This window comes from Haliaeetus albicilla, chromosome 10 (assembly GCF_947461875.1).
Source record: "Haliaeetus albicilla chromosome 10, bHalAlb1.1, whole genome shotgun sequence".
Classification (NCBI taxonomy): domain Eukaryota; kingdom Metazoa; phylum Chordata; class Aves; order Accipitriformes; family Accipitridae; genus Haliaeetus; species Haliaeetus albicilla.
This window is the reverse complement of record NC_091492.1, coordinates 28,292,523-28,310,461: the sequence shown is the minus strand read 5'-3', so window position 1 is coordinate 28,310,461 and position 17,939 is coordinate 28,292,523. Positions and strand designations below refer to the sequence as shown.

The following is a 17,939-nucleotide window of genomic DNA, read 5'->3' as shown; positions in this document are numbered from 1 at the left end:
TTAAGGCTGCTAATATGCAAATGAGAGACAGGTTGCGGCTGAGGTGTTTATTGTAATAGCTGCAGGCTGTTCCACTTGAAAAGCTTCTGGGTGGTGTAGTGGAAGGGGGTGCAGAGACCCTTCTGAATGCCTTTTAAAGTCAATTTGCTGGTATTTTTCCCACTAACGTCACCTGCAAAAACGCTGGGGGTTCGGGGTGGGCATTCGGTCTCTCTTGCCTCCAGTGCTTCATTTATCAGAGCTGCAAAGTCATTGCCTTTTCCCTCCACCACAGCAAGAATCATTGAAATAAAAATAACCCCCAACCTCAAAACTGTGGTGGAAAGCAGGGAGGGAGAGCAGAGAGCCCCAGGGGTCAGGTCTGCCCCCCGGGAAGGTTCCTGGAGCCAGGATGAGCCCCAGAAATGGAGATTTTCCCCCAAAGCCTGGGGAGTGAGGCTTCTCCCCTCTCTCATTGAACACAGTGAAGGTCAGGCACCAAGTTCCTCCAGACCCATTTGAGCAGCCCAGACAGACAAATCATGAAAAATCAATCCACAGTGACTAATTAATGCAGACTTCATTAGCACGCAGCAGCTGAACGATCCACATCCAGCAGTTATTGTGCTTTGTGGTAGGCCCAATAAATCGGGACGAATCCAGCTATCCCAGCCGAGCACCAGGCGCTGCTTAACTTTTATTTTCTGATCAATGCAAAGGCCTCCCCTGGCTTGTCACAGTCAGCACTTTTACTGCTCAGAGTGTGAAGCTCCAGCAATTGTATGTGATATGGCATCAGTCTCTTATATTTTATTTTTAAAATATATTATTTGCTTGTTATTTATGAAGGAAGGTATTTCACACTTTTAACCCATTATAGAGCCCAATTTTTTTAAAAAGCCTTCCTGTACATTTAGCAACTATTATATTTTAGAAGCTGGAGTAACAATGTCTAAAATGTAAAGCCCATGATGAGCAATTGGCTACTTCAACTTCTGTATAGTAATTAAACCAAAATTAACTGGTGAACAGTCACAGCCATCCATCCTGAGCAGGAGGCCGTTCTGCTGACTTTGCACAGAGCTCACAATGCAGAGGCACAATGTGAACTCTTGCTAGGGGCTATGGACAATGGCTGAGCAGCACAAAGAAAAGAGCTTATGGGAATTTTTGAAAGCTTTTGGAATTAACATTTCAGGCACAATGGGGTTTTTCAGCACATATTAGTCAAACCAAAAATTATATCATCACTTCTCCAAAGAAAACTCTAGCAGTGTCTTTGCTTTAGTGCTCAGAGATAAGTGCTGCCTGTATATTAGAACATGGGTATTCCTAGTTTTTTAGGGGTTTTTAGTAAATATTAGCCCTGAATGGCCACTCTATAGTGACTAATAAGGGAAGGTAACCCTGCATTCCCCCAGCACAATTGCAAAGGAATGCAAATCCCAGTGCTATTCTGAGTATATCTCTTCACACACAGGAAGGAGAATGAGACCACCTTAAGTCCTTCTGAAAGGCTAAGGCTCAAAGGTATGTATTTGTTTAAAAAAAAAAGTGTAGTGATTGCAGAGAGAAGAGAAACCTGAGAGCTTATTCTTGAACAGTCAGACAGGGTCACCAAAACCAGACTAAATAGTCTGACTGCAGGGCAAAGCACTGGGGCTGTCTGAAAAATGATCCTCTGGATGGAGGGAATAGCAAGAAAAAACAGGGAAGGAGGTCTGGGTGGGAACACAGAGCTGCCAAAGGAACCACAGTGTGACACAGAGCCTAGGGCATGGCAGAGCACACCACAGCCCCTGCAAGTGAAGGTACTCCCTAGGGCCTCGTGGGACATCAAGTTAAACATTTTGTATTTCTGAGGCTGCTCTTTTAATAGTTCAAATATTAGAGTAGAATATAAAGAATGGGTGTTCTCCTAATATCACCCACAGAGCAAGACCAGCTCTTGCACCAGCCAGCAGGAACCAACCAACTCTGCAGCAAAAACCTGCCCCAAGTGCTCAACTTTTACACCACCTCATTCCACATGCTTCTGGTGAAGTACCTCAAAGCAGATCTTGACCCTGGCAGTGGCAAACTCTAAAACCCTCCAGTGCCTGAGGGAGACAACTCAGAACTCACAATTCATTCTTATTTCAAAGAGATTAAGCTTAATCTAGGAATCACTCAAAAGCTCACTGCATTAGGACTAGGTAGAAGTCTGTGTTCTCCTTACTGCTCACATCTTACCAGTACACACTGCTATTAATACATGCTTTTTTTCTAAAAGGTTACCTTACTCTCAGTCCAGCAGGATCTTTCCAAAACAGTCTCCCAGAACAGCTGCAGGAAAGGCCCTCCAAAGAGCACCAAGCAGAAACCTCACTCTTCAGATAAAGCTGGGCACCATCCCTGCTGACAGAACACAAGAACTGCCACCCCCCCCCCAAAAAAGCCTAAACTAAAACTGTACACTTACTCTTTACCTTAAGCTACAAGACCAAGCCCCACAAAACCTACCCAAACCCCTTTCCTTATGGGGCTGATGCCCTTAGCCTTATATATCCTTCACCTGCCCTAGGTTTCCACCTGTGAGGAGCAGGATTGCAGGAACCACCCCCCAACACACTTTAAAAGCCAGGTGCAAGCACTGAAGTAAGATGACAAGTTGCAGCTAGGCTGTAGTGTTTTTCCTGGGGAGCTGGGGGCTCCCTACCATCTCCTGCTGGGTGCTGGACCATGACATGCTGTGCTAGCTCCAGTGCCATCATATTCCTGAAGGTACTTGCACTCTGTGTCTTTGTAGCCTGCTGCCCTTCAGGATTTTTTTTTCCTGGCAATTCCTTGTGCTCTTCTGAACTTCTGCAACCCTTTCCTGCTACTTAGCTTGATTCTTCCCTCCTACAGCATGGAAGCCCATTTTCTGATTTTCTCTTTAATACTTGGTATTTGCAGTTGATCCTTGTCTCTCTCTTGCTGTACCCTGCTCTAGGTGCCCCTTTCATAGTAGCCTTTGACAAATTCTTAGTCTTTCTGTTAGCTTTTGTTTTCATGTAGAAGTTTGTATTTTTTCAGATTTGAGTCTGAAATCTGTTTATTGTGGTGTTAGCTTGGGAAAGCTAGCTGCACTTGAGAATGCACAAGTGTACCTGTGTGCATGAAGTGGGTGCTGGTGCTGGCTGGTATTTCTTGGAGTACAGGAAACCTTGGGACATAAAGGGCATCCCATAAACCCCTATGTTTCCATGGCCAGGACAAAGGGAGCACACAGCAGGCTAGAAAAACCTTCCAATTCAGCTGAATCAGTGGCAGATGACTGAGTAAACATGAGGCATTTGCCAGCTATTAGGCAAGCAAGAAACACACATTCAAGTCTTTTAACTTATGACTGCATTTAATTACTGCTTTTTGCTCCCTTCATAAGCTACATATGGGATTAATAATAATGCTGAATCAGATATGTTCTCTTATTCACCAAAAAGAACAGGGCAGTAAAAATGAGCAAAGGAAGCTCTGATGAGGTAAACACACATGCTGTGGAGAGAACTGTTTTTTTAAGAAGGGGTGGTGATCCCAGAGAAGTCAAGTTGGCCAGTCTGTGCCTGCATTTCCCCATCTGTAAAGCAGGTACCTGCTCTCAGGTAACCCTGGTGCCACTGCTGGAAGGTGTTGTGGGTGCCCTGGGGTCTGTTATCCTGTGTCAAAGCCTATGGCACCCGAGAGCGGGATCCCTGTGCCTGGAGCTGCAGGCTGGGTGCAAGAAGGACCGTGCTCTCTGTGAAGATTGTTTGAAATGCAGATAAAAAAAATGTGCAGCTTTGTAACCCCTGCAGGATAAAGACATCTAAATGCTGGAGTTATTCAAAATTACGCTGAATATATTCATATAGAGTATCTCCCAGCCTGCAGCTAGAGGCAAACAGATAAGTCACAACATAAAATATCTCCTATGCCGGGTACGTGGTGTGGTGCTGGCACTCATGGCTGGTGCAGGGACATGGGGAAGGGGCCGAGGTCTTGGCTGTCCCTGGGACGCAGCATTTTAAGCTGGTGAAATGGTGGTTTAACTGGATGAAGTAATGTGAGATAGTCAAAACCAAGAAATCAAAACAGGGTTAAAAGGGGTTTGAGGGATGATGGTCAAAGCTCCAGTGGCCTGTCCGATGGCGGTGTTTGTTCCAGCTGGAGGTGCTGAGCCCCTGCAGGCACCATGGTGCTGGTGGGTTTGTTTAGCCGGGAACCAGAGGAGGAAGGGGCTCCCTCATGCATTTCACTTCACTCCATTGATTATTATGGGCTCTTTATCTGGGCATGCCAGCGGGTGCAGTGCTCAGGGATGCTTTAATAGTGGGAAAATTTAATTCAAAAAGCCCAAACTATGTGCTAGGCGGTGTTTGACTGTTTACCTGCTAATGTTTGCCAACTGCTATCTCATTAACTGTACAGGAAATATAATTGATATTTCTGTAGAGACATGACACTTGTGCCTCTGCTGAAATGGGAAGGCTTTCTCGGTGCTTCATATCACTCCTGTTTGCCGCTTTCCATAAGCGATACTGCCTCATTTTGGGAAGGAATCCAAGAAATAAGAGCTTACTAGAGAGGCCTCTTGAAAGTATGGGCAGCTTTATGTCAGCCTGGGAGCTCCCTCGGACACAAATCTTTTGGAGGAAAGAGTGGATTCTCTGCCGTTTGCAAAAGGGCCACAAATGGGAAATAAAATGTTTGTGCAGCTCTTTAATGTGAAAAACATCTATTTTGGAGCACAGATTCTGTGTCCAGTCTGGGTGAGACTGAGCAGGCTGTGTCTAAAGGGGCTGGCTAGAAGAACGCAAGTGGCTGTTTTCAGAGGGATCTGCAACCCGGACCGCTGAGTCGGGGCATGGGCTGCTCTGAGCCCTGGTAACCAGCAAGTTCCTGGTCAATGCAGGGAAGCAGCACCCTTGTCTGCAGTGCACCTCTCCACATCTGACCCCTGATGTGCTGTGACTGAGGGCCTGCATAATGCAGGAGGGTGCAGAAGATCCTCTCCTGCTCTTTGCCTCTCTCCCATCCACCAGCAGGGCACTGGTGAGAAGCAGTGCAAGTCTGCCATTTTAATTCCTGCAGGGATAACAGTTACCAGCTAATTACTGCCAACGCTGCACCTGAAATCTCACTGTAGGCAGTGTCGTTGCGCACCTTTTGACATGAAAAGGTATTTTTGCCACTACAGTCTTTTTCTCCCCCACACCCGGTGAGTGTCCACCAACAGATGGGCAAACACCACTTTCCTTGAAAGATGACCCATGGCTGAAGGCATCCTGCATGGCACTGGGGCATTAGGGTGAAGGGGCATCTCAACTGGTTAAGTTCTGCTACCAACAAGCAGCAGAAGACATGTGGAGCTACACAACAGGGGGTAACCAGAAAGAAAATAAGCAGGATTTCTGCCAGCAGAAGGAAGCAAGTATTTAGGGGAGAGCATGCTCTGAGGAGCCATCCTCAACTTTCCAAACCCAAGTTAAGCAGATATTTCTGTATACCTGTCTACAAGAGGAGCTATCCCCTCAGGACACATTGCAAACCTACAGGAAAGAAGAATTTCTGGTTTGGTGGCTTTGTGTCCTCATGCATTTCTGCTCTTTATTTTGAGTAGATACTGGGCTCCACTAAATAGAGGAAATCTGTGCAGTGCATTACTGTGTGTTGGGGATGCTGTGAAAAATGGCTTTGCTGACATGGCCGCTTCTACTAATGCTATGATTCCTGGTATTATTTCTTGCCATAAAGCCCATCACCTCTCTTTTGAGATTTGCATATAGTTCATACATAACAAGGCTTTTTTTCCCTGGGATGAAATCTCTTGAAATCTGATCCATGAACACATCTAAACAGTAGCACTAACAGGAAACTCGGAGATATGGAAATGTAAATGATTCCCCAATCAATAAAGATAATTATAGTAAGAGATAGACTGACATACAGTATCTTGAGGCTTTTTTCCTTGTCTTCCAAGGGGCTCCCCAGAGGCACCACAGACACTGGTGAATGTCTTTCCAAGGCTTACTATGGTTGGGGAAAATTGTTCACTGAAACAGGCGCACAAGTGACACTGCCAAGTTAACAATGTGCATGTTGCAGCTGAAGCCAAACTTCTCCAGCAGACTGGGGGCAAGGAATATGAGTGCAGTCATTACCAAGGGATTTTCAATTCCGTAGTTCATTTTTGCATTGACATCCTATTTTTTGCTGTAATTATAGACAGCGGGATAAAGAGATCGGCATTATTCAACTGTCTTCCTACCTTTTAAAAGATGTCACTAATTTGTCCAATTAGCCTTGGGTTTTAGCAGACTCTAAATACAAACTGCTGTCAACTTTTGCAGAACCCAGGAGAGGTTGATCCCCCCTGCCCCCCATTGTTGACTGTCAGTGAATACCTTGTTTGCATGTTTCTGGAAGGCCTGATGGGGCAGGTCACACAGGATTTTATGATGTGGCCAGCTAGTCTCCCTCATGGTACTGGGAGCAAGAGAGTGGTACATCCTTGCAAGAAAGTGCAGAAAAGCCTGAAATGGGAATGGTGGAGAAGAATCAATTAAACGCACAGCAGCTTTCTCCAAGTCAAGAGCTTCCTAAGCTGAGTCACCGTGTCCCTCTAGCCCATTCTCCCCATGACACCCCTGCTCTCACTCCTGTGTCCAAAGAGGTTTCTGTTGAACGCAGCACTTGCAGCTGCTGGCACTTGACTGATGGTGGGGAACATGCACAGCCCAGTCCAGTCTGCACACAGACCAGCCGTGACTTTTCAGTTCGATCTTGATGAAGTTGCTCTTAAGTCTGGCTGCATTTCAAGAATATTGTCCCTTGTGAACAAACTTCACTTACTGTCTAGCGTTCAGCTGATTATCTTTACTTGGAAGAGGAAATTCTAAACTTTCTCAACGAAGTTCATTTTGTTTGAACTAGTGAAATAATTCCTAGTGCGAACTCCAAGAAAGACCTTTTAAGTTTTCCTGCTTGAACCTCTGTCCATCACATGAGGCCTGATGGACACTTACGAGGTCATCTCCCCATCTGCTTTCAGCTCCTTCAAAAGACACATCTGACAACTTTGACGCAACCCAAAACCCAATGCATATCTTCCTCCATTGCACTAGTTTAAATATATATATATATATATGCTTGGAGAGGAACGAAGCTGTGAATATGGTGTTTAAGGTCATGCCATTAAGGGTGGTTAAGGTCACACCATCTGACACATGTCAGATGAAAAGCTCGAGTAAGATTATTCAGCCAACTGCTCAGTGCAGGTTTTCATCCTTTCTGTGGAGGGAACAGCCTGTTTCCCATGGAGCAGCTCTCAGTAGAGCGAGTCCAGTCCTCCCCAATTGTGGGGCAAGGGAATGTGTATTTCACGTAGTATGCAGAATAACTATTCACCTTTAACAAATGTGGCACGTATGAAAATGCCAAACTTCACTTTCCCTTTCTTCCAGCTCGCAATCATATTTAATGGAAGAAGAGAGGAAATTGCTTTTACCCATCCCCACTCGCTTTGTGTTCTCCCTGGGATGAGAAGGTGCTCTCGAAGCTTGCTTTGGAGCAGTACAGACCTTGCTGTAAGGGACCAGGCTCTGTTTCACAGGTGTTGCTCAGGGTCAGCCCTGTGCCCTGGCATCGGCAGCCTGCGCTTTCCCGGGTGCGGGAGAGGCTGTGCCCCGTCCTGCTCCTGGCTGGCTCCAGCCCTGCGGGGTTGCTGTTCTGATGTGTTCATACCATGCCGATAGCAACTGATAACTCGGAGCACACTCCAGCGTGTGCACCAGGCTTGCACTATTTCTGACTTCAAAGTACAGATGGCTCTGGGGTGGCTTTTCTTGGCACCTCCCTGCAAAACCTAGAGAGGGCATCTGCTGAGAACAACTGCTTCGAAATAGCTGATTCCTCGCCCTCTCCCTCCCAGGTGCTCCCATCTGGATCGCCCACTGACCTCACAGACTGCACTGTGCTGGGTTAAATGCACTTACTTTAGTTATGTACCTCCAACAGCTTCAGGCAACAAATGTATTTCATGCGCAGTCCTCCTGTACCTCTCCTTGATGTTCTAAGGCAATGAGAAAGAAGTGTTAAATTTGTTCTTGGCTACTTTTCCTTGCAACTCCCAAAGGCACCGGTTACAAACTGAATCAGTTATCAGCTAGTTAGGCTGGCAGTTCCCGAAGGTACTGCATGAATACTGATAGGGACCCATGCATTATTCAGTGCGAAGAGCAGAGGAAAATGAGCAACACGTCCAAAACAAGAACAGCAGTGGCAGTAAGGGAATAATTAGCGAGCTGTCACTTGTCCCTGTCAGTATTCCCTCCCTTAACACATGAGGGAAAATAATAAAAAAGGGTAAGATCATCTTGCAAGCTCTGCTCTTAAATATGCAGCTGGTAGGTTAAAATACAATGATAAAGGGGAGAGGATAGAGAGCTCTGATACAGTTTTCAAAAGATATGGCCTCCATTTCCATGGAGACTATATTTTTTATATTTTTTTTTTTTTTTTAGTCCCACAGGCACTGGGTTATACAATAAGTCCCTGCCTTAAATATCAGCCCATGTGCAACAGCATCAAAGGGATGTGGCTCTAACATGGGGGCCTTTCCCAAGGAAAATATTTAGGTTTTTTTTTCCCCCCTCCCTTCCTACAAAACACAACTGAAGTGAATGTATTTTAGAAAAACCAAGTTCACTGAAATTGGCTCTGCTGAACAAGTCTGAAGCTCCAAAACAAAGCATAAGAGTGGAGGAATCCTACTAGCCAGGGCCTGCGTGCCCTGTGCTATTCCCCCAGCACAACCCCATCCCTTCCTCAGCTCTCCTGAGAGGCTGGATGTATCGGGGAGGCAGCTGAAACTACAAACTAGAGAGCTGAAATCAAGTTTATCTGGAGTAAATTATTAACTAATCAAGCAGTTTGTGAATTGATGAGAACAGTCTCATCTGCTGTAATCTATTAAAGAGCCCCCAAAGCTTCTCACGGAGAAGCAGAGACTGGAGCCGGGCGCTGGTGCCCGCAGGGTGCAGGTGCCCTGCTGCCAGCAGGGCTCTGCCCGCGGGTTAGCGATGCCAGGGGAACGGGCAGCCGTGCAGATCTGGGTCCCACCGGGTTTCACAGCCTGGACCGCAACAGCAGAGGATCACTGTGAGCAGCGCCTGTGCGTTGTGCCGACGGCAGCCTGCGCCGTGCTCTCCTCCGAGTCTTCCAACGCCTTGGCCCCTGCAGGTGCCGTGGTTGGGCTTTCGTTAGGACAATAGCAAAGACGCTGCTGCACAGAAAGGCTCTTTCTCCACAGACCTGAGCAGGTCCATTTGCCTCTGCAACAGGCACTCCGTCTTTGCCTGCAGCAGCCCTCAGAAAGCTCCAGCACTGCCGTGCTAATTCCAACCAGGGAAGGGATTTGTGCAATGCACAGAGAGATTGTATTCACAGCAACGTTAGCAGTGACTTCCCTAAAATATCTTGACATGGATCCCTCCAAACAATCTGCCACATCATGGCAAAGCTGCAGAGCTGATCAGAACGGGGAAGTGAGCAGGTCTTCAAGCATGTGGCCCACCACGGATCTGAAAGTGTCAAGATTCGCCAGCAGATTTCAACCCTCTCACACAGAAAACTACCACAGAGATCATTGACAGCGACTGCAATGTTTAGAAAAGCTATTAATGAGCCCAGCTTATTTCAGAGATCTGTAACGCTTACGTCATTGAGGACCCACTTCCCTTGTTCTCTGCCCTGATTTCTTAAAAGGAAATTTTGGAGAAACCGCAGGCAGCAGCAGAGTTCTGCAGGGAGCGGGGTGGAGGGGTGTGGGGTCCAGGGTCCTGCAGGAGCAACAGGGGAGCCAGCTCTGAAAATGGCGTTTAGTCAAAACAAAGGGAAAGAAAACAAGGAAAGGCTGGAAAGGCGTTATCAGAAGCGTCTGTAAGTGGCGCCTGTCCAGCTCCCCAAAAGCCAGGAGAGGTTCTTCAGCAACCCTCCTTCCGCACTGGGAGAATGTCTCCTTTGAAGTCCCCTCTTTTTCCCAAAATATATTTCATTGTTTTTCCCTGCTTCTGCCTAGCAGCCAGTGGGATAACAGCTCTCTGTATATAGTCTCATGCTATAAAAATGCATGCAAAGCAAAGCGTTTTCATGTCAGGTTTTTATAAGCTCTTTCTAGCTCCTGACTAATCTGTGCCCAGCCCAGCCTCTGACATGCCAGAGTTCCCTTTGAGATCATGCCACAGATTTGCACAGATGACTCTGATTGACACAAGATGGTATAGATAGTCCCCCATTTAACCGTTATTCCAGCACAAATTCATGGGAAGTTTTTTGCTCATCAAATGTCTTTCTTGGATGTCCTTAAACCATTGCCTAGGTGGCAATTTTCTTTTTCTATCACATGCGCTGTGCGTCATTCTAGGTCTTTGATGAATGATTCGCTGGATAATATATTTCATTCCACAAAGCCTGTGTGTGTACTGGGAGAAGAAAACTGGAGAGATTTCACATCAACTAAACAAGCATCTTTGGTGTCAAGTGCCTGTATTTTTGCATAAGCACCCACAGGTTCTTCAGTCTCCCTTGCTGAATGAGATCCCCAGCACAGATGAATATTCATAAGAAATAACTGGGAAGAGCTGTGATTTTCAGCAAAGCAAACTTTCCTGGGGGAGGAGGAGTGTACTTTCTCCGATGCTTCTCTAGTGTATGTTCAGCCCCAGGTGATACCTTCCAAGCTCCTAAGACAGGGTTAAGAAAGCTGCTCACTGCCAGCACGGAGCTTGGCCCTGAACAGGACCACAACCCATTGCAAATCAGCGCTTGTCTACCAAGGCAAGAGGTGTTATGCTGATCTGTCCCCCTGACCTCAAAGGAGCCACGCTGACTTGAAACCGGCCCAAAATCAGATGTGTTATTTTTAATTCATCGCTGCAGGACAGACCCTGAGCTCCAAAATCCAAATTCTAAGGGTAAAAGAGATTTCTGCCCTGCTCTAGGTTGGTTTTGGTTGCTCAGCCCTTTCCATTCGATGCAGTTCATTTTTCCTCCCGTATTTCCCTGCTGCTCTAGCTGCGCAGACGGCAGGGCCGGCTCTGCTGATGGTATCATTATTGCTGTCACATACCTGTTACTGACAGGCGGTGGGGAGCACCGGGAACCTGATGTTCTGCCACTCCTTGCCCAGCTCTTTGCATACCCACTTGGAATTACAGGACCTTTGTTTTCCACCCGCTGGAAGCGGCAGTGGTTTGACTGCAGGAGGATGCACGATTTAGCCGGCGGAGAGTGAATAATTTGGCACGGAGCATTCCTTGTTATTCTGTCAAGGAGTCTGTATGTCAATCGATGGGCTAACAATTATGATCAATGTCAACAGGAAAAAACAAAAAACCACCATTAAGCAGTCAGTAATGTGCACAGGCACGAAATGGCCTTGCTCTTGCCTTGCTGTGGCTGCCACAGCTGGGTTTGCTGCCTGGGGAGAGCATCCAGGCAGTGCAAGCTGGGGAAGGGATGGAGGCAAGGTCACAAACCGGGCTCCTCCTTCACCAGCTAACCCTTGCTAGGTCCCTTCTTGCCACTGTGGATTCTAATTACCAAGATGCAGGATCTGGAGTTTGCTGGCAGATCCAGCACACCCTTTGAATGTTGCACGAAAGAAGTGCGTGCTCCTGGACAGAGTCTGGGCAGGCTCCAGCGCGTGAGCGGGCGTCTGGGCACTGACTCCTCCGATGGCAGCGCTGAAGCAGTCGGTTCATAGCCCTGCTAAAGCCACTGTGACTTCTCCGAAGACACTGAGCCGTGACACGCTCTGGCTTTTTTACACTTGTGCTCCAGGTGCCTGAGACACGGCCAGTATGTCAACAGGCTGGAAACCCTGGGGAGCGCATGGTCCTGGCAGGACAAGGGGACCAGAAGGGCTGCTCAGGTGGCCCTGGTTCAGCAGAGCTGAGCCCAGGCTGGTACTAGTGTCCGGCTTTTGAAGGTCTGCTCCTCTGACCTCTCTGTGGGTGCCTGCAGTGGCCAGATCCCTCCCCAGCTCCTACGAGATGTCCTAGTGCTGGTGACCGCAGCAGCTCGCACGAGCGATGGTTGCTCCTGTGTTTTTTTTGTAGAGCATGCCCTCTGTCTACTGGCATCCCAAGCAGCTGAGGCTCGATGGGAGCGTGCGTGTCGTGGGCTGGCAACACCTCCTGTAATTAATGCAGCTCAGACGCACCTGATGTGCCATTCGAGGGAGATGCAAGAGCATTTCAGAAGAATGCTTGATGCCCTCTGTCACTCAGTGCCAGGAATAATGCTCCTCTCTGCTGTCACACTACACTCATAGGATGTTGAATTAAACAGTGGGTCTTTTGATGCTGCTGAAGTAACTGTTGCATTAATTATCCATAGAATTTGCACATGCACCTTACATAGTGGAAAAGGTGTGCTTCCCCAGGACTAATGCATATTTGAGTTCTCGGCCCCCCTCCCTCCAAATCGCCCATCGAGTTGCTCGGACTTCCAGAATGCATTGTGCCGACTCGCTTTCATATTTTTTATTAATGAACTGAACCTTGAAAAGTATGAGATCTTTGCCAGAGGTTATTTTTACTACCACGTTAGTTAAGGCTGAGAGTATTATTTTACATGCCAATGAATAATTTACTGCCATTAAAAAACTTATTCCAAAACAATCATCAGCACTGGCCGTCCATTACCTGTACAGCTGCATGTATGCAGCGAGAAGATGCTGAAAGTGGGATTTCATGTGTACAGTGTGTTTCCTGCAAAGCTGCAGTGGAAGGAAGGTCTTAAATGGCTGTGTAAAATAAAATGTCCACAGCACCAGAGTTTTCATGAGGTGTGGCTGAATCTTTAAGTTTATAGCTTAGAAACAAAGAATAATTGTGATATCACATTTTTTTTGCTTGTGCTTTTTCTGAGATCTCTATTTTCCCCTTAGATTCTCCACACCTACTGATTATTTATAGCACACCAGAACTCGAGCCTTATAAAATACCATGCATGACTTCTCCTTGCACTCAGTGCTAATGGAGACTAGGCACTATTGGTAAAAGATTTAACTTATTAATAGAGTAAAGCTAGAACAAAGCTCCGTAATTTGGTATTAGCTTTCCCAACCTGATTGTGTTTATTTAGAAAGCAGCTAAGACACAGGCATGTGGGGCTATAAATCAGCAGAAAATCAAATGCTAACATGTAAATAAATTGCAAATCAGCTGAGAAATTGGTTTCATTTTGAGACGATAAAGCATATTTCTCTTGTACTGATTTTATAAGGTGCCCCTTAAGAATTGTAATATTTCTGTGTGGTAATGATAAACATTAGTGAGTTGCTTTAGAAATGAAAAAATGGCAACCCTGTGGGGATTTGAAAAACATATGCACTTCAAATTTGAAAATCCAATTTAACTGTCCATTATATGGAGAATAAAAAAAGGTAAGGATAGGATAATTTTGCAGTTACACAGCATTTGACTAAATCTGATTCAGGGATGACAGCTACACTTTAAAAGCTACATGTCTGAATGTAAGGAGACAGCAAATCATTTATTTATGATTGTAATCTAGCTCCTGTCTAACAAGTTAACAACTGTGCAGAGTGCTCCCTGAGTGGAGGCAGCCTGTGTAGGCTTGTCAGTTAGCACTTTTTAAAACACTTTTCATAGAATTTCTGTAAAAAAAAAAAAAAAAAATAGACAAAAGAGAGTCCCTGTCAAATTTACCAAAACAAGCAGATGTTAAAATTGCAAAAGTTTGAAGAAACAAATCCTGTTCTTAATTTCATACAAAGCACCTTTTGCAAAAGGTATACGATAATCAGAGAGGCAAACACAAAAGATCCAGTCGCTTGCACAAACCTGCACTTCACGGCAGCTCTGCCGTTGGACCCGAACACCAACCCACCGCTCCCATCTGTGGGCTCCTGAGGGACCCTCAGCCTGCCAGGCACCGGGCTGCAGCGCTGCGGGGCTGCCGTGGCCAGGGGTTCCGTGCTGTGCCTGCCTGGCTGCTCCGTCAGACATTCCTTTGCTTGAGGTGTCACTTTTTTGACATTGAGGTCTTGACTCCTGTACCCACATCCATGGTATTTTGCAGTTGGTAGTGTCCATAACATACTCTGTCCACCAGTTTCCATGTGTCTTGACCTCGTTCCAACTGGACCTTGGATCAGTGATATGTTTGTAGTTGTACCTGTCTCAAAGTGAAGTGTTGATGTAAGGAGTTTTAAGGCAACTAAATCACCTGAGCAGCTATGAGGAACTATGAACAGGTAGTATTTACCCAAGAGCTCTAATGCGATATAAGTAATCTAATATTGATATTATATATTCTCTCATTTTAAATCCTCTTGGTACCAAAGGTCTAGAAGGCGATTAATGCGACAAGTTTTTCTGAAGAGTGACAGGGAAGAGCTGGTGAGCTGTTGTCCGTGGCCCCAGTGTCCACATTAGGGAACCTGGTAGACATGATCACAACACATAAGACTATCTACCAGCTGGAGAACTGGGACAAACGGGGATAAAGCCAGTATGGCATTGGAGGAGGGCATGCTTTGCAAGACAAGCTCTTTGGGTTTCTTTAGGAGAAGCTGACAAGTGTGTGATGGGGAGGCATTTGGCAAGGTCTTCAGCAAAGTCCTTAAGAAAGAAACTGGCCCAGCTGGAGGCAGTGGCTCCATGTGGCATGGCTAAAAGACAGCATCAAGGAATCAAAATAAATTCCTGGCTTTCAGAGGAGAGATTCATGGGATCTGTGCTGGAGCCAGTGCTGGAAGAGGGGACAGTAAATGATCCAGAAAAGGGGTGAGATGGTAAAGTTTTCTGATAACACACCCTGATCTGTCTTTCTAAAGGCAGGGACAGTTGCAAAAGTTGCAGAGATATCTCACTGGAGTGAGGGGCTGGGCAGAGGCGGGTGACATTCAAGGTAGATAAATGTAAGATCTTGAACTTCATGGGCGATGTAGAACTGGAAATCTCATCTTTATATGCACAGAGGAAACTATACTGATGGCCAGCACTCAGGAGTAAAAACTGAGGCCTGCAAGAAATAACTCTATGGAAACACTAGCTCAACATCCAGCAGTGGCCTAAAAACAAACAAAATACTGGGAATTATTAGGGGAAAACAAGGGACCAAAGAAAGAGCACCATGCTGCTATAGACATTTGTGTAGCCCCTGCCCTAAGTCCTGCATTATTCTGTCTCTACCCCATGACACAAAAACAGTGATAGAAACAAGAAAGGTCCAGAGCAGGGCCCCAGGGATGAGCAAGGATAAAGGCAGGATTTCCTGGGTTAAGGCTTTTCAGCCTGGAAAAGAGATGTCTGAGGAGGGGTACAGCAGAAACCTGTAAAACCGGGACAGTGAACAAGGGTTTGCTGCAGGTTGCTTCTTACCGTACAAGAAGAAGGGGTGTGAAGGGGGATCGGCAGTACGTTGGAGCCAAGCAGTAAGGAGGACCGGTCTCCCCTGCGTAGTTAAACAGGAAATATCTTTCACCGATATTGTGAAAGCTAAAATTTACATGGGTTCAAAAAGTTACTGGACAAATTAATGGCAGAAAAATCCATCATATATCCATGCACAGACATTATTTCTGGCTCTGAAAGATCTTGAGCCATAAATTACTGGAGGTTAATAGAGTATCTGATGAAGTATCATTGTTCACTTGCTCTGTTCTTATGCTCTTCAGTGGGTGTTTGCCATTGCTTTCTCCCAGAGATGAGCCACTATAGCTATTTTTATGCTCTTAACATGTTCTTTTACCAGTTGGAGACATATCTAATGTTCAACATAAATCAGACGTTCTTGTTTGATGTGACTTGTCTTGGCCTCCTTGAAGCCTGTGGCTACATGCCCATTTGTTTCAATGGGGTCTGGATTGTACCTGTTGCGCTCAAATGCAAGCACATAACCAAAGGCACCCGGTGCCATGCTCCTCCGGGCTGTCCCCACTCTCAAAGGTAAAGGCAGCCCTTTCCTGCACCCTGCTGTCCATCCCACTTTAGGGACTGTTTCCATAAATGGGTTCCTCTTCTCAACTTTTTGAAAGAAATATCCTTGGTCCGACAACATACCCTGCGCGTGTGAGCTGTCACGCCGCCCCAGGGATGCTGTCACAGGGCAGTGCTGTCTCTGCACAGAAAGCTGGCCGGAGGCGGTCGGGCTTTTGGGAGTCTCACGCTCATTCTCTGTGTGTTAATGGGAAACCAGCCATAAGACCTGGTTTCATAAACTTCAGTGGTGGCAGTTTAGACCGGACTGCCCCCAGTTTAGACCGGACTTTACACTGCCATATACGTGGTGCAACAGTGGCTTCTTCCCAGTCAGAGGGTGTGTTGGATCCGACCTGTGGATGCCTGTGGGGACTTGAGCAGGTCCAATTCCACAACCTGCTGTGCCACCTTCCGCTGTTGGCTGCCTCTGTTATCGGAGCGGGGAGGGAGCACGCGTACCCCCAAGCTCCCCGCCGGCAGTGCTGCTGGTGCTGGGGCGGCTCCGGAGGTCACAGGCACCCCAGGGTGTGCAGCCAGGCAGGCTCATCACCCTGACCCTGTCCTGGGCAAAGGCCCGAGGGAAAACACCCTCGCATAGGAACATCTGCGTCTGAGAGGTCAGGCACGCTGTCCTTTTTAAATTCAATCAGCACTTCTCGCTTTGAGAGGGGTTGGGTTTTTAGAGCCGCAGAATAAGGCTCACTCCTTACTTAGTGTTTTCCTGACTTTTGTTCAGTTTTTAAAAAGAATAAGGCTAAACCCCCCCTTGTTCTGATCATGTGACATTGTGCGAAACCCTTCCTCCTGAGCAGAGGAAAGCTACCTACCTTTGCAAAGGTGTCTGTGCATTTGTACGCTGTGCCCTTCTCCTCCGCTGATGGAGCAAACCTCCCTGGGTGTCTCCCAGATCACGGCAGAGCTGTCCTGCAGGTGCAGAAAGCCGCTCCAGATGTGTGCGAGGAGGCAGGCTGGCTGCAACCCCAGTGGGAGCTGGTTTGTTTATTGTGCGTGAGAATTGCAAGCAACTAAACTAAAGGGGGAAAGTTTGAAATGGTGGTTGTCAGATAGTATCACCCTCACACCCTCTGCTGAATGTTAATAAGTGTAAGTAAACACAAGAAGTCTCTGCCTGTTTATTTATCTTGGATTAGGTCAGTGGCTGAAAATACACAGTTTTGCTTTTTCAGATAAAATAATTCTTTTCAGATAGAAAATGCTGGGTTTGTAATTCATGGTTTTCCCTTTTTTAATGTAGGGGGAGAAATGTAACTGCAGAGTCTTAGTGATGCAGGTAAAGCTTGGTTGTTTTTAAATGATATTCTGCCGATAAGATGATATTTGAAATATGCTGTGAAAATAGCCATCAGCAGAGTATTTTGGAAAAAACCTGCAGTAAAAGAGTCAGGGCTGTTTACTGCACTCTTGCTAGCCACTCGCTGAACTGATTATACTTCTGTTGGAAAGGAAAGCCTTCAGTGTTATTTAAATTAGATTAGAAGTGGTTTAGATAGTGCAGGAGTGCGCCCCACTCTTTTTTCTTAAGGGAGGAAGAAGAAAATTTCAGAAACCCATGTTTAATTAGGATCGCTGAGGTCTTAGGTAATTGCAGTTTTCCCTCCCTGTGTCCTCATGCTTTCTGTGTCTCAAAAGAACAAAAAAAATTGTTATTACTGTGTTTTTGAAAATGAACCATTGGTTGCTATCATGTCATCGTGCAGAGGGGACGTGTCCCTGTTGGTAATTACTACAGTGGAGAGACTGGAAATATCTGCATGGCTGATTGACAGCTTTGGCTAAGCAAACAGATCCTTCGGCAGTCGCTCGCAGTCTGGACTGGGGCTGGGCTTAGCTGCAGCTTGGCAGCAAAAGCCAGGAGGCCGTGGAAAATGGCACTGTTAAACCAGCCAGCAATCTGTGGGGTCTTCAGAACCTTATCATCCATGCGAG

At 46.4% G+C, this 17,939-nt stretch overlaps 1 long non-coding RNA gene across 2 annotated transcripts; it reads right to left on the bottom strand.

The window, feature by feature from the left end:
• Positions 1-2,382: 2,382 nt before the first annotated feature.
• Positions 2,383-16,965, bottom strand: LOC138687434 (uncharacterized). Of its 2 annotated transcripts, none has more exons than XR_011326615.1 (3): positions 16,820-16,965; positions 7,974-8,050; positions 2,383-6,512 (listed from the first exon to the last, which is right to left on the bottom strand). It is a non-coding gene; the product is annotated as an uncharacterized lncRNA (long non-coding RNA). The 2 variants fall into 2 exon arrangements; XR_011326614.1 differs by lacking the exon at positions 16,820-16,965 and adding an exon at positions 9,697-9,797.
• Positions 16,966-17,939: the final 974 nt, after the last annotated feature.